General features: G+C 40.4%; 1 protein-coding gene across 3 annotated transcripts in view; it reads right to left on the minus strand.

The window, feature by feature from the left end:
• thsd7ba (thrombospondin, type I, domain containing 7Ba) overlaps positions 1 to 13,785 on the minus strand; it is a 364,279-nt gene that overhangs the window by 316,215 nt on the left and 34,279 nt on the right. Inside the window, exon 1 of one of the 3 annotated variants that reach the window (XM_072685347.1) lies at positions 755 to 812. The exons of the other annotated variants lie outside the window; for them this stretch is intronic. The gene's annotated coding sequence lies outside the window, so the exon portion shown is untranslated. Of the gene's footprint in view, positions 1 to 754; positions 813 to 13,785 lie in introns of those variants that run through there. 3 annotated transcript variants of the gene reach the window in all.

Raw genomic sequence — 13,785 nt, forward strand, 5'->3', positions numbered from 1 at the left:
TCTCTAAATAAACACTATAAAATAAACACTCTATAAACAGACCAATAGAAGTTCAGAAGCTTTTTTTTCTCCAGTAAAGCTGCTGGAGATCTGAGGTTTTTGTGTAACAGTAGCAATCTTTTGAAAACTGTGAAAACGAAAACATATTTATTTATTTTTATTTGTTGTTAGTTTTTTTTTAAACTGCAAAGCTTTGTCATTCCAACATAACAAATTTGTTCTGTTTTTTTTTTTTTAAGAATTCCTTTTATTTTATATATATATATATATATATTACTTATACAGTTATACATTTATCATTTCAAGCTCTCAGCTCTCTACAGATCACCCATCTACAGAATTTCCAAACTCATAGTTGAGCTAGAACCAGGTTCAGGTTCCAGATAAAGCATTGCTCTGCACCGTCTCTAGAACATTAGCAGTGAAAACACAGCTGTGAGCCTCAATAGGAATGACTGTGCTTTGAGTTTGAAGAGTTACCCCTAGATTTCCTCAACACTGTCAAAGCCCTCTCTAAGAGTTTGAACGTGATCGTGAACGTGATCGTGAACGTGATCGCCTGTACTGCCGCTATTTTCAGATCATGTGCAGATAGGCCTCAACCATGTGGTGTCACTTGGAGGCGTAGCACGGCTGCTATATATGGAAAATGAAAGAAGTCTATATTTGCTGTATTTTGTTGAGCCTTTGTGTTGGACGGATCTCATTAAAGTCGTTACTATGTGGGTGTAAATATAGTCGTCCTTGTGCAAACCTCTCTGTGATGTTCCTACTCGCTGGCTTTATCCTTTTAAGCACAAAACGGCTCCCGGTTCTTCACTTTCCAGAAACTGCAGGGCGACTGAGCCGTATTTGCGAGCCAAGCTGTAGTCCCGAAGCCAGACTTTGTTTTTTTCTTTTTGGCTAATTGAGAGGAGAACAAAAGCACACACTTTAAGATGCTACCAAATGTGTTTTCAACATGAAGATGGATGTGTCAGCTTTGCCCAAAGCTAATTAACAGCTTCTTCTTTAACAATGTACCGTGCAGCAGACATGTTCAGCACCCTTGTAAATCTCACCATCACAGAGAGGCCTCTTGTCAGAGCTGTTGAACACTGTATCTTTGGAGCAGTGCCACAGAATAACCCATTCTACATGTAGCAACAGGGTTCAGGCATCTGGGTGTGCGGGAGTTACCTTGAGGGTCTTTTAGCAACAGCAATGGATCTACACTAACTGTATGTTTGTGGAGACCCCATCGTTAAGCTGATGTCTATTTCCTTAAGAGAAGTGCTGCCAGTAGAATAGGACTCTCTGGAGCAGATTAACATTAAACCTAAAGGCACTATGCCTGACCTCACTAACTTTCTTGTTGCTAAATGCAATCAAATCCTCATAGCAATGTTCCTCCAAAATCTAGTAGAAAGTCTTCTTCTCTGGACAGTAGAGACAGTTACTCCAACAGAAGCAGGATCAACTCTTTTTAAATAGCCTTGATTTCTGAAGAAACCATGAACAAGCAGGTGTCCAAATACGTTTGTCAATATATTGCCTATAGAACTATTACAAATTAAAGAATGTTTTGCATGCTTAAATGGATCTTTGTCTGGTTAAATGCTGCTTCATATACAGAGAAAGCTTCTTGTAAATTTTTTAAACGAGCACCAGAGAAGGTTCCACTGTTCTTCCACTAAGAGTCAACCGTTCTTTTTTCAGTATCATATAGGCTAAACCAGTTTAGCAGTGTATGACCCCATGCATGCTGCTTTGCTGGTGTTACCAATCTCATAATCAACTGAACTTCCCAACAATGCAATTCCAAGTCCCACCTTAGTGGTGAGCTACCACACCATGTGGGAGACTGGGGTTCGATTCCTGGTCTGCGCTACACTAATAAGAGTCCTTGGGCAAGACTCCTAACGCTACATTGACCCACCTCTGTAATAGGCGCAAACCTTGTAAGTCGCTCTGGATAAGAGCGTCAGCTAAATGCCGTAAATGTGATCTTATCACAGCTTAGCAACCATTGCCATCCACCATTGCTTGCCTCAGCTGCTCCAGGGCAGGTTAAGCTCATGATCTTGGCTCACGAGAAGTTGTTGGATCAACCAGGCTGAGATTTTACCAGTCAGGGACATGTATATATATATATATATATATATATATATATATATATATATATATATAGAGAGAGAGAGAGAGAGAGAGTTCAGAGAAATACTGCCCAATATTGCCATGACTTTGTGTCCATGACAAGTGTATGGAAAAGTCCCACCATGACTGTAAGTCCTGATTTTATCATGAACAAATAATGAAATCAATAGCCCTTAAAACAACCGGTGCCCTAAAATTCAAATAATAAAATGTAAACAATTAAAAAAATAAATAATTAAATAATTAAATAATTACTTTTTTTGTTTGTTTTAGGGAGCTGGTAATTCCCATATATATATATATATATATATATATATATATATATATATATATATATATATATATATATATATATATCCTATATTGTTTTTATTCTTTATTCTTTATTGTTTAGTTTTGCCTTTGCTTTTATACATTTTATCCTTATTATCTTATCTATAATATATTATCTTACTTACATTGATTTGATTAATTATATATATATATATATATATATATATATATATATATATATATATATATATATCCTGCTAAATAATATATTTTATCCAGCTAATGGTCCAATTTCTAATCCCCTAAAGTACAGAGACTAAATATCTGGGTACAGACAAAGAAAGCAACACCATTGTCAGTCCAATTACTTATGGCCAGCACTGGATATATTCGCTGGTATTACATCCTCTATATGCCCACTGGTAAATCAATTACTTGACTGCCTGGGACATACCGAGCACAGCAACACCTCCTCTGTCTCAGACACATTCTCCAGTAATGTATTTAATGATGTAATTAAGATTTGAGAGAAGGAGAGCGAGGAAAGGGGATAAAAGGAGGAAAAGAAAGAAGGAGGCGGATTAAAAGCAGGTGTGAAATGTAACAGCCAGCGCGTGAAATTCCTCTTTGAGGGGAAAGTCCTCAGTGCAGTTTGCGGCTGACGCTCGACAGTCGATGTCTTATCAAATATGCATAAAAGGATGCTTTTGAACTGTGGCACAGCCTCCGCAGCTCTGCCTCTCCACGCCGGTCCAGGAGACCCTCTTACCATTTTAATGCATTTCCTGCTCTTAAACACCTGATCCAGCTCAGGACAGCAGAGAGACCGAACACACAGTTAACTGCGTCTAAAAAAACACATCCCCAAAACATATCCATCATCTGAACTGAAGCTGAACATAAGGACACTCCTGAAACAGATTGGATCTGCTCAGAAACATGCTGAATTCTGACAGAGCAGTGTGACGCCGGTTTGATGTTTGACAGAGGAAATGGAACGGACACACTGTTTCACCATTCAGTCCCAGAGAGAGTCGGCTATCAGATCACTGTGGAGAGATACTCAGGAGGGGGGGGGGGGGGGTGAAACTATGCTATATAGAGAAGAGAACAAATAGATAAGATATGAAAAAGAGAATAACGGAGGAAAAGAGAGGAAACATAGGAAAATGAAGGAAAGTGTGATGAGAAAAGAGATCGGAAATAAAGTAGAAGGAGAGGAAAAGTTGAGAAGAGCAAAAGAAAAGAGAAGAGAAGAGAAGAGAAGAGAAGAGAGGAGAAGAGAAGAGAGGAGAAGAGAGGGGAAGAGAGGAGAAGAGAAGAGAAGAGAAGAGAAGAGAAGAGAGGAGAGGAGAAGAGAAGAGAAGAGAGGAGAAGAGATGAGAGGAGAAGAGAGGAGAGGAGAAGAGAAGAGAAGAGAGGAGAAGAGATGAGATGAGAAGAGAAGAGATGAGAGAAGAGAAGAGAAGAGAGGAGAGGAGAGGAGAGGAGAAGAGAAGAGAGGAGAAGAGATGAGATGAGAAGAGAAAAGAAGAGAAGAGAGGAGAGAAGAGAAGAGAAGAGAGGAGAGGAGAGGAGGAGAAAGGAGAAGAGAAGAGAAGAGAGGAGAGGAGAGGAGAAGAGATGAGAGGAGAGGAGAGGAGAGGAGAGGAGAGGAGAGGAGAGGAGAAGAGAAGAGAGGAGAGGAGATGAGAGGAGAGGAGAAGAGAGGAGAGGAGAGGAGAAGAGAAGAGAGGAGAAGAGATGAGATGAGAAGAGAAGAGATGAGAGAAGAGAAGAGAAGAGAAGAGAAGAGAAGAGGAGAAGAGAAGAGAGGAGAAGAGAGGAGAAGAGAAGAGAAAAGAAGAGAAGAGAAGAGAAGAGAAGAGAAGAGAGGAGAGGAGAGGAGAAGAGAGGAGAAGAGAAGAGAAGAGAGGAGAGGAGAGGAGAGGAGATGAGAGGAGAGGAGAAGAGAGGAGAGGAGAGGAGAGGAGAGGAGAGGAGAGGAGAAGAGACTAAAAGAAAAGAGAGAATAGGAGGAAAGAGAATACAGGAGAAGAGAAGAGTGGATTGGAGTGAAGATGTGTTGAAGAGAAGAGAAGGTAACAGTGGAGAGTGGAGGAGTAGAGTGGAGGAGAGGAGTGGAGGAGTAGAGTGGAGGAGAGGAGTGTGGAGGACAGGAGAGTAGAGGAGAGGAGAGTGGAGGAGAGGAGAAGACGGGGTGGAGTAATGCAATAGAAGTCTGGTAGAGCGGCAGGTTCAATCAGTCACCAGCTGATTGTGCCTTTTTTCAGATTGAAGTCTGGAGGTGAGATGAAAAAATAACACAGTAATTTGTTTCAGAAGCTTTGCGGCCGCTGAAGTCTCGAGCACTCGGAGTGGCAATATCTCCAAACCGCCCCAACCCCCATCTCACCCCGCACCACCACCCAAAAAAAGCAAAAAGCACAGCAAATAGAAAAACAAGACATCCTCCTGGTGATTACTTTATTCGTCCTAGTCTTTTTTTTCTTTTTGAGGGTTCATATTTTTATAGGCTGACATTTTTCCCCGGCTCGGAGATTAACATTAGCCAGCCTTTGCTTTGATGTGTCAGAACTAATCTACTTTACAGAATGCCTTTGCCACTAACATCTCCGCTCGCGAGCGACTCGGAGGGCGAGCGCTTTCAAACAACGCGTTTATACACAATACTGTCAAATACAAAACGGTGCAGGAACAAAACCAGACAATGGCAAAAACGCTGTTACCTGCCTACATCTGCGTGCCTCCTATACGTTCCCGGGGTTGGATTTTGAGAGGCAGTCTGTAATACTGGCTGAGCACTCGGCTGTTTCTGCTCGTCGAGGACTTTTTAAAAATCACACCAAATAATGAACATCTGTCTCAGTTTTTCAGCCATCAAAAAAAGCCTACACTGCAATATAGGTCCAAAAGTTGGCAAGCAAGGGTATTAGCTGGGAGTCTGTCCTCCCTTACTGCAGTAACAGATGTTAGAACATTGCTGTGGGGAGGATTTGATTGCATTTAGCACCAATTAGAGCATCACTGAGGTCAGGTACTGATGTCAGACGATTAGGTATTAGTTATTAGGTATTAAATGGAGCTCCGTCACCCTAGAGAACCTGGTGTAACGGCCTCCACTCTTCTGGCAAGGCTTTCAGCCCCAAGAGGTACTGGATGGAAGTCCACCTCTCCAGAGAACCAGTGGCGGTTCCAGTTTGAATGGCGACAAAATAATTGGCCAGTGGGCATCTAAAACCTGACCTTTCTCAAATTCTCAGATGCAAATTCATCAGATAAAAAAATCCACCCCTTCCTGTCCCATGCTCCCCAGTGATGAAATTCTCAAGCAGTAGCCTAGGCGCAGACTGGCCAATAGAAAGTTTATGGGCCGGGTGGACCGGTTATGTAGGTGCCGTTTCATTTCCCCCGACCAGTTGTCGCCCCACGTCACCCCAGACAAGATGCCACCCCGGGCGGCTGCACACGTCACCAATACCCGAATCCGTCACTGTAGAGAAGCCTGCAGGACAATGCTGGGGGGGGCTTTAGGACATTAGGCACAGTGACCTTAGGCTCATAATCTCACAGCTGTTCCGGAGTGTCCCGTTCTATTGGTCAGTGCTTTCTCTTGAGATTATACAAGCCTTTAAGTAGCTGAATTAGCTGGTTAGAATGGACGTCTGGGTATTTTCGGACAGTATTACATACGATCAGGATTTGTAAAGACAACCTTTAAAGAAGAGTGCAGAGCATTGGGCAGAAATAAGGAGGCAGTGGCTCCAGTACACAGTAGTTTAATTTGAGGCTTCTGGACCAAAGGCAAAGCTCCTAATCAGTCATAACCATATTGGATACGAGTGGAATTACATCTAATGTGATATTATACTCTCTACAGTATGATCATGATAAGTCTTACAGCCCCGTCACACTCCGACCATTACTGGGATATTTTTAGTGCTTAGGTTCAGTCTTTGCAGAGTTCACATTCCCAGTCCTTAAACACGTTCTCTTCTCTTAAAAATCCCTCTGAACAGGACGTGACGTCCCAAACATGAGCTGACAATGTTCCCTTCATTTCCGAATCTTTTAGAGAATCCACGTCTGCAGTGTTTTCAATCCCAGCCCTCAACTTAACCCTCAGCCAGCAGAGCTGATGCTTCTGCAGTGTTCTAGTTTAGCAGCTGTAATCTAGAACCTCACTGTGTTTCCCTATAACATATCAAACCTTCTGCTAATTTACCAGGAAAGTGCTGGATCATGATGAATGTGAACCTATTGGCCACTATGTTGCCTAATAATGCCAGGCGTGGGCTAGTAGAGGGGTATAAAGCTCCCCAGCATTGAGGAGCTGTGGAGCAATGGAAGAGCTATGTTCTCTGGAATGATGGATGGTGGAGCTCTATCCAGTACTTTTGGGATGAGTTAGGAGTGATAATGTGGAGTGGTTATCATCCCACCAACCTCACTAACGTTCTTGCCACTGAATGCAATCAAATCCTCACAGCAATGCTGTGGTAGAAAGCCTTCTTCCCTGGACAGTAGAAAGGAGAAACTCTTTGAGGTGTCTAAATACTTTTCACACAGTGTAGCATGTTATGTGTAATGTAATAAAGCATTTGATAGCACTGGACATTAGAGAACATACAAACCCCAATCTAGACTTCGGCCCAGCCCCTATTAGCAATTTCGCCCACTGTGAGCCTGAACATACTGCTCTGAATATGGCAACTGACAGCTGAGTTGAAGCCATCAACCCAGCATCTCAGACATAACCAGAAACCATCAGAGAAGCCATGACAGCATGGAGGCTCATAAAGAGCCCGCAGGAATGGTCACAGCTTCATTACGTGGTTTGGACCGTATATTGTGCCTTTTAGGGATGAGCATTGTTTGTCTGCTGGTGATCCTGGAGGTGAGCGGGTAATTACAGGCTGCAGAACCACTACCTTTCATATGTATTTTTCAAAATGCCAAAACCAGTGATTTGTGTTCATTTTCAGAAATTACCCAGTCAAATCACAGGATACTGTCCATTAAGCAACAGTAGGCCTTTCTGAAAGCAGTTCACAGCAGATACGCTAAAGTGCATCACATTTCCCTGCTGAACATCCAGCTTAATACCAGCTTCTGCTGGTTACTGGCTTCAGATCATCTCAACAGGTCGGCTGGTTAAAATGGTTCTTAACTTAACCAAGCTGATCATATTGGCTGACTAGTTGGTTAAAGCTGGTTAACCAGTTTGGTCAAACTGGTTATACGAACGGACCAGCATGGTCAGGCTGGTCATGCTGGTCAACCACCTTGGGCATACTGGTTCATTATACTGATCAAATGACCAAAAGGAATGCGCTAAACTGGTCAACCAGTTTTTCAGCAGGTTTTCGCATTTTTGTACACCAGTTTCTCTCTGTACATATTAATGCTGTGCAGTGTGAACAACTGCGACATGCTGTGATACGAGGCATTATAAAATAAAGATAAAAGATAAGATAATCCTTTATTAGTCCCACAGTGGGGAAATTCTCAGTGTCACAGCAGAAAAGCAAAGATAGCAAGATGCAAAAACGTAGATAAATTACCACTATATACACAAAATAAATAATAGAAGTAAAAAAAAAAATCAAAACCAGTATTATTTACAGATTATTTACAGATATTATAGAAATAATAGAATTATAGAATATTTTGATGAATCAGTATTGTTTAAGATTGGCCTTTGGGCGTACAGTATATATAGATTTTGATCTCTTTTGATTATTTAACAAGTAAAAGATTTTAGTTATAAATTTGTATATATTGTATATATTTGTTTTTATTTATTATTTTGACAGATTTCCTAAAGTTCAATAAAAAAAATGCAATATATCACCTTGTTTACAACTTTTTTTTTATTATTTCTCTGCTTTCCCACTTTTCCAATTTGTATCTACCTGTCTTGTATTCTGGATTTTTTATTAGTATTATTTTATTTATTTAATAATTGCTGTTTGGGTGTAACTGGGACCTTGAGATGTCAATTTTGTTCCACCCCATGTACCACATGTGATGCGAATGACAATAGACCCTCCTTGAATCCTTGAGTATCACAATATATCACAATATATAGAACCGTAACCCATGTACCATGATATGTATCATACCACCAGGTTCCTGACAATACACATACCACAGGAATGAAACATAACGTATAAGGGTTGAAGGATACACCTGAAAACATACATGTCCACAGTGGCTTTCTACAGCGTAGTGTGTTCAGTCTGTTATATTCTGCAGTAAAAAGAATTCATAGATTCAGAATAGTAATCATTAAAAAATAATCATTAATATTTCACCAGAGTAGTGAAAAAGCCTCAGCTTAGCAAATCAGATAAACATCTTTGGTTGCATTTTTTTCTCCCTTTCCTCCATATCCCCATTATTAATTTTTTTACTTAATGGAAATCTGGTTGTTAAAATGTTGGGGTGAATGGAACATTAGCACTCTTTAGGACATATGTTACAATTTATAGTATAAACTGTTTATAAATAATAAAATAAGTTTTAATAATACATTATTCAGAGCCTAAGCATGTGTTATTAAGTTTCTATGTACAGTACCAGTCAAATGTTTGGACACACCTGGTTGAATGTGTGCTGATCATCACAACACTGGGCACACATGGGTATTCTGTCATGCCTGCCTCTGTTTGCTTGTTTTCTATAGGGATAGAATTACAGTAGCTCTCAGAAAGCTCACATTCAACATGCTGACTTGTTTTACTGTCCAACATCAACATGCAGACTTCCCACTGCCCTGGGGGCAGATTTTCATCACTTAAAGGGGCCTAAATGGATGATTAGTTGGGTTTAGCACATTTTAAGCTCTGTAGGAACCTCTCAGTTTGGGTCAGCTACTGCATTGCTCTAATTCTTTAAGATGATGAAATGCTCTTGAGCCACATGGCACAGAACTAGAGTCTCCCTCATCAAATGGATTTCAAACATTGACTGGTTATCTTTAGAGCAGCAATCTTTACAAATTCGGAGGCCCATTTAACAAGAACTGAAATCACTCTCATGTACCCAACCCTGGGTGGGGACGTCAACCACAGCACACAGTTCTGATCGGCCATAATGCCAAATATGGTCCATTACATCATCACTTTTCAGCAAACTCTGTCTCCATCCTGGAGTTTTACAGTTCTCCCCCACCAGTAAACCAACATATCCACCTCATCCAAGTATGAAAAGCTCTATTTTTAAATTCTCGCTTTTCCATTCATTCATGTCATGCCCATTTTTGGAAATATGCAAAGCAAGAGCACATGGAAACCCAATTTCTGCCTACCAGTATATTATGCAGCCCTACTACGCATCTGAGCCGAATGTGAAGCCGAAACTCAGCAGTCTTTCTCCACACATTGGGTTTCATCTAACAGGTGCCAAACACACCACTGTTCTCATACTGTTTACACTGGATTATCTGCAGGAAACTGACGGTATCCCTGTTATGCCGACTGCCAGTGCAGTCATAATCAATAGATGTGTAATTCCACACCAGTCACTCCCTGCTTCGAACTGGACAGCCTGAATCTGTCCAGTGAGCCAAAGCTGGTCATTAGATCCATCTTTCCAGCTGGAGCTCTGCAGTAAACACAGGGAAACCAAACTGCTGCAGGCTTTCAGCTCTGTCCTGGAAACACTGAGTTGTGTTGCTGATTCAATTTTAATGCGTAGCAGCTTATGTTCTCGGCTGACCTCAGTCCCGAAAACACAGCAGCTGCTGTCTGGGAACGTAAAGCTTTAACAGTGTGAGGAGGTTACTCCATCCTTGGCATGCTATGAAAGCTTGTGGTTGTTCGGCGTAATACAGTAGAACTGGGACAGAGCAAAACCTGACGATGGTGAAACCTACACGTTTCTTACCTGCTCATGTTAGTGATGATAATTAGGTTTAATTTAGGCCAAATGGACGAACCAAGCTTCAGATTTTCAGCAAGTCTTCATTAAATCAAGCTCATTAAATACACTGTTTAAAGAAAAGGGCTCTTTATAGCACTCAGGGACGGTTCAATGAATTTTACCAACAGCAGACTCTAGACAGCGGTGCTATTTAGTAAGGATTACATACAGCAGGGTTAATACTGTTTAATACTGAACAGAACCGTTTACACATGCACATGGTTTCCTCCCTGCTGCCACAGTCCTACACATAACTATTGTGTTTACTAAAGAACCCTTACGCCCTGGAGCTTTTTCAGCCCCACTCTTAAAATGCTCATCATTTAGACCTTAATCCCTTAACAGCCCTATTTGTGTCTGATCTGTTACTTTACTGGTGCCATTCTTCTAAAATGGAAATATGTCTCTCCTCTCCACAGGTCAGATGGGTCAAGCTTGAAACACTATGTTTCTTCATGAAGGGCTCATTGAAATCCTTTTACATAACCTGGCATCCCTTTTCTCACTATTCCACCTAAAGAAGATGTCAAATTCAATTTTTGACCTTATTTATTGATTTGAATTTATTTGTATTGTACATGATTAGATTTTTAGGATGGTGGTGGGTGGGGATTGGTGGAAGGGTTGAAGGATACACCTGAAAACATACATGTCCACAGTGGCTTTCTACAACGTAGTGTGTTCAGTCTGTTTTATTCTGCAGTAAAAAGAATTCATAGATTCAGAATAGTAATCATTAAAAAATAATCATTAATATTTCACCAGAGTAGTGAAAAAGCCTCAGCTTAGCAAATCAGATAAACATCTTTGGTTGCATTTTTTTCTCCCTTTCCTCCATATCCCCATTATTAATTTTTTGACGTAATGGAAATCTGGTTGTTAAAATGTTGGGGTGAATGGAACATTAGCACTCTTTAGGACATATGTTACAATTTATAGTATAAACTGTTTATAAATAATAAAATAAGTTTTAATAATACATTATTCAGAGCCTAAGCATGTGTTATTAAGTTTCTATGTACAGTACCAGTCAAATGTTTGGACACACCTGGTTGAATGTGTGCTAATCATCACAACACTGGGCACACATGGGTATTCTGTCATGCCTGCCTCTGTTTTGTGTGACCATGTGCTCCCAAGCCCCTCTTGGTCATCAGTGTTCCCACCTGTGCCTCCTCTGTAGCCACGCCCCCTTGTTAGTCCCAGGTGTTGCTCATGAGTGCCTTGTTAGTCTCTGTACGAATACTCCTTTGTTTCAGCCTTCCTTTGTCTGGTCTTGTGCGAGTTAAACGTTTGAGGGATTTTGTTTGCTTTTCCTGTTTGTTCTGTTTCTGTTTTGTTTCTGTTTTTAGTCTCAGTGTTTGGTTTGTAGTCTGTTTATTCTGTTTGTTTTCCTTTATTAATAAATACCCTGCGTTTACGTCCGCCTCCGTCTCCAAGCTCCATCAAATCGTAACATATTCGCTGTATTTAGGTATTTATGTATTTCATTTCTGGGGGCTTTTATTAAGGCCTAAGTTGTAAGTTGAACTGAAAGGAAATGATTTGGTCATACAGGCTATTAATATAATAAATAAAATATGATGTATTGATCTTTTGCTAAAACACACACACACACATACACACACACTGCCACGGTTCTACAACTAAGGCCTACTTGAACCCCCCCCCCCCCAGCTTTGACATCCTAACTATGATGGATACCTGTGTGTTCTCAGTGTCCTCTTTTTTAAGACAAAAATATACAGTAGGTGCAACTTAACGTAGCTAAATGCATAATTAGAAGGAGTGTCCACAAACATTTGGACATATTTTTCCAGTTCTAACCCCTTTTTTTTTTTTTTCACATTTTGTTAAATTGTGATTTTGATATTAATATTTCCTTTTTTTGCATGCATCTGACTTCAGACCTTCAAAGGCTTTTTCATGTTCACAAATATGTTTATAAAAAATATTTAAACATATTCTGGTGTGTGTGTGTGTATAGCAGTGTTTTGTGTGTGAAACTGTTTAAAGCTTCAGCAAATTTCAAAGCGAGTGTGAGGATGTTAGCCCATCCCTGTATGCTCGATAAAGCAGAAGGTCAGCAGGTTTGGATTTTATTGAACAGATTATCCTGTTCTCAGCTTCAAAGGAGAAATTTGAGAACATGTTTTTAAATATTAAAACGACACAGACAGAAGAGAAGGCTTTATGAATTCACCTGCATGCTGTTTGGTCTGCGGCGAGTTGGCTGGAAACTCGGACATAAACAGAAAACAATTAATAATGCACAGCAGATTATGATTAAGGCCCTGTGTGTGTCCAGCTCCTGTGGTGGCATGGACATAAACAGCACAGCTCTGTGAATAAACACTGAGCTGAGTCTCTACTGAGGAGACGGCTCACACAATGAAGTCACTCCACAAGTGAATCAATTAGAGACTGATTCAATCTTATTCACTGTAAATCTTTTCTCAAGCCCATGTTAAAGCTATTTGTAGTTCGATGTTGTGGCTTAAACCACAGTCAGTTCTGATCTCGCTGTGTGACGCATATAATGAGAGCCAATATCTCCCAATAACGACACTCTGAATGCCACCAGAGGCCCTTTCTGCAGAAACAGTCAAGTTTACATCAACTGAAGAACTTTAACCAACTAGAGAAGTGCATTTCCTGAAGGAAGCGCAGAATGATTGTGCAGCTAACGTGGTTTACGGCTACCAGGCAGTGGCTACATGATTGCTATGGTATTCCAGGTGGTTGGTATGGTGTTGCTAAGTGGTGTAAGTGTTGCAAGGTGTTTGTAATAGTGTAGGTAGGTGGGTGCTAAGTGGTTACTTTGGTGTTTTATGAACAAAAAGATGGGCAGAAGAAGAAGAAGAAACGAAAAAAAAAAGTTGAAAAGAAGAAAAAAATTAAGAAGAAGAAGAAGAAGAAGAAGAGAAAGGGGAAGGTGACGATGATACAGAAGAAGAAGAAGAAAAAGTAGAAGAGGAAGAAGAAGAAAGGAAAAAAATAAGATGAAGAAGAAGAAAAATGAGCAAAAAATAAGATGAAGAAGAAGAAGAGGAAGAAGAGGAAGATGATGAAGAGGAAGAAAAAGAAGAAGAAGAGGAGGAAGATGATGAGGAAGAAGAGGAAGAAGAAGAAGAAGAGAAAGATGATGATGAAGAAGAGGAAGATGAAGAAGAGGAAGAGGAAGATGATGAAGAAGAAGAGGAAGAGGAAGAAGAAGCAGAAGAAGAAGATGATGATGAAGAAGAAGAGGAAGATGAAGAAGAAGAAGAAGAAGAAGAGGAAGAGGAAGAAGAAGAAGATGATGATGATGAAAAAGAAGAGGAAGAGGAAGATGATCAAGAAGAAGAAGAAGAAGAAGATGATGATGATGATGATGATGAAGAGGAGGAAGAGGAAGAAGAAGAAGAAGAAGAAGAAGGAGAAGAAGAGGAAGATGAAGAAGAAGAAGAA

The sequence above is a fragment of the Salminus brasiliensis genome, chromosome 8, assembly GCF_030463535.1.
Source record: "Salminus brasiliensis chromosome 8, fSalBra1.hap2, whole genome shotgun sequence".
Classification (NCBI taxonomy): domain Eukaryota; kingdom Metazoa; phylum Chordata; class Actinopteri; order Characiformes; family Bryconidae; genus Salminus; species Salminus brasiliensis.